This window comes from Delphinapterus leucas, chromosome 2, assembly GCF_059928025.1.
Source record: "Delphinapterus leucas isolate spDelLeu-1000000601 "Yukka" chromosome 2, BTC_Dleu_Yukka2, whole genome shotgun sequence".
NCBI lineage: Eukaryota > Metazoa > Chordata > Mammalia > Artiodactyla > Monodontidae > Delphinapterus > Delphinapterus leucas.
In genome coordinates this window covers 13,465,735-13,469,083 of record NC_143130.1, presented here as the reverse complement: position 1 = coordinate 13,469,083, position 3,349 = coordinate 13,465,735, and the positions used below count along the sequence as shown (strand labels likewise).

General features: G+C 35.2%; 1 protein-coding gene across 1 annotated transcript in view; it reads right to left on the bottom strand.

Moving 5' to 3' along the window:
• DNAJC1 (DnaJ heat shock protein family (Hsp40) member C1) overlaps window positions 1-3,349 on the bottom strand; it is a 203,067-nt gene that overhangs the window by 65,793 nt on the left and 133,925 nt on the right. The window lies entirely within an intron of this gene.

The following is a 3,349-nucleotide window of genomic DNA, read 5'->3' as shown; positions in this document are numbered from 1 at the left end:
AATAAATTTAGAAAGAAAGAAAGAAAGAAATATTCAAAATAGGTAAATCCACAGAGACAAAATGAAGATTACTGGTTGCTATAGGCTGGTGGGGACAGGGGTAGGGAACAGGGAGCAACTGCCTAATGGGTACAGAGTTTCCTTTTGGGGTGATGAAGTGTTTTGGTGCTAAACAGAGGTGGTTGTACAACAATGTGAATGTAAATGCTACTGAAGAGTTCACTTTTTTAAAAGGTTAATTTTATGTTATATGAATTTCTCCTCAATTAAAAAAAATTGTTTAAAAAACCCGCATTGGTATACTACCCACTAGAAGAGCTAAAATGAAAAAAAGACATAAATACCAACTGTGGGCAGGGATATGGAACAACAGGAACTCTCATAAATTGGTGTGTATGCATACATTGGTTATAATTACTTCGGAAAACTGGCAGTAATCTACTAGAGCTGAATCATATGCACACCCTAGCACAATGCCTAGTAGGTGCTCAATAAATGTTTATTGATTGAACTAATGAAGTTCCCACTGTTTTTTTAGGCACTGTGCTAAGACCCTGGGACATAAAAATGAAAAGTCATGGTTCTCTCTCCTAATAAACAGACATTTAAATAATTATAATAACAGTATACAGATGGCTCTCTGTATCTGTGGGTTTCACATCTGCAGATTCAATCAACTCCGGATTGAAAATAATCAGAAAAAAAATTCTAGAAAGTTCCAAAAAGACAAAACTTGAATTTGCTGCATGCTAGCAACTGTTTACACAGCATTTACATTGTATTTACAACTAGTTACATAGCAGTTACATTGTATTAGGTATTATAAGTAATCCAGAGATTAAAGTATACAGAAGGATGTACATAGGTTATATGCAAATACTACACAAATAAAGGGACTTGAGCACCTGTGGATTTGTGTGTCCTGGGGTTGGGAGTGGTGTCCTGGAACCAGTCCCCTCGGAATACTGAGGGGTGACCACATTTACACTGTAGGGGAGCACAGTGTATTGGTTTTAGAGTCAGACAGACCATTTAAGCCCTGGCTCCACTACTGACTAGTTAGCTATGATTACAGGCAAATCTGAACTTTATTTCCGTATCATTTCTGGAATTTCTTTTCTTTCTACTCTCACTCTACAGTTTCAGTCTACTGCTGCTAGAGTCGTCTTTCTAAAACAGAACACATTGGGAATTCCCTGGCAGTCCAGTGGTTAGGACTTGGAGCTTTCACTGCCGGGCCCTGGTTCAATCCCTGGTTGGGGAACTAAGATCCCACAGGCCGCATGGCATGCCAGGAAAAAAAAAAAAGAAAAATCAGAGCACATCACCACCTCACTCCTTCCAGCTCAAAATCCAAAGATTCCCTACTACCTAAAATATAAAATGTAAACTTCTTAGCCTGGCATTCAAAAACGTGTGTATTTTGTTACCTACCTGTCCTTCCAGCCTTAGGTCACAGTCTACTCCCACTGTGTTCTGGAAGCCAGACACAATGTTCTGCCATCTCATCTTGAACATGTTTTGAAATGTCTGTACCTTTGTGTCTTTGCTCAACATGTCTTTCTTCCAAGAATTCACTTCTCCTCTCTACTTTGAGTATCTCTGAGTCATGAGAAAGTGATTTTCATGGTATATTGATAAAGGGTCTTTCTTCTACATGTAATTTAGCTTAACCTATAGATTAAGCATGGGAGAGAATAAACTGATCACATTTATGGGAGTAGACTGATCCACACGACAAATGAATAAATTAGCCATCAGGAACACACTCTGGCCTTGTGGGCATTTTATTCAGGCAGAGGGAGTTATTATTTTCTCAATACTAACCATATCGTTGTATCAGAGTTATCTCTTCTTAAAAGAACGACGCTGGAAAACTGCTTTTCTGGTCCAGAAAGTTGAATCTAATCCAGTATCAAAATAAATTGGCCCTATCCCTGTGACTCCTAGTGGCAAATATAGTGAGATACTCCCAGGAACTTTAATCTCATGGAAGTAAGATTATCTTTTGAAAGATAAACACACAAAGGATAAGAACATGTAATGGTATTGAGTGATGGAGTGAAATAAATTAGTGGGATCAGTTTAATTCAACAAGTGAATTCAATTCAATTAATATTTACCCTATAGACACTACAGGGGATATAAAATTAAAAGGGTATGAGCACATCCATCAGGTGGTTTATAGTGGAGGAGAGGAACAATATAAGTGCCCAGGTAATTATAATATAAGAATTATATCTCAGCTTATTCCTAAAAATACGTACTTATATTATTAATAAGACTGGATGCAAGGGAAACAATACAAAGCACAAAAACTAAATCCTATACTACAGTATACAGAAAAAAAACCCTTACATTATAAAAGGAAGATGAGAAACAAATGTGGATTTTTAAAAACTCTCTTTCCATAGGTATACCTAATTATATTTTAAATATTATCAAAATTTTCCTTTTAGAAAGCATTTAGTATACTATGATTCACCTTCTCTATGATCTCCTTCCCTCTGCCAAAAAAAAAAAATCTAACTTAAGTATTTTTTCTATAACATCATAATCCTGAGACAAAAGTGGTTTATTTAGAGATACAGGGAAAAAACCCAGGAAATAGTATTCAGCTAATCAGTAATATAATGCTGGACTAAAACTAGTAGCATATCAGTTGTCAGGAAGTGGAAAGGATTCTCAGATTTCAAAGCAACATCGATGTGATAAGACTCAAGGCAGAAGAAAGCAGGTGGTGTGGTAGCAGTCATTAATTATAAGGTAGCTGGGCTTAACAAAAGACCCATTTTAAAGACTTATCAATTATCTTAGCATTCTTCAAATTGACTGTAAACTGTTGCCATTGTAGAAAGTTTCTAAGAAGAAAACAAATTTATAAATAAAAGTTAAAGTCAAATAGCCATCACAAAATAAATGACTGTTTAAAAAGAAGTTTCTCAGCTATCTAGGAAAAAGTCTTAAGACATTATGAAACTAAAGGCAGTGTTAGAGAATATTGGTAGAATAACACATGCTGGTAATCACCCACCTGAACCATAAAACCACTAATTCTTTTAGAAAATTATCTAATTAAGATTAATTTTATTGAAGGGCTACGATATGTCTGCCACTTTTACATATGTTTCATTTAATTCTCATAGTATTCTTTGTTGTCTACTCACGTATGTACTTGAATATATGCATGAATGGGATATACACAAACTGATATATAAATCTGGTGTACATATTTCAGTCCACACAAAAGTAGTTTCTTATGTTGTGCTTTCATTTTATCTTAGTCTGTAAAACTGAAGACTGTGATATTCATTCTTTTTTCCCACTCAGAGAAAACTTCTATAACAAA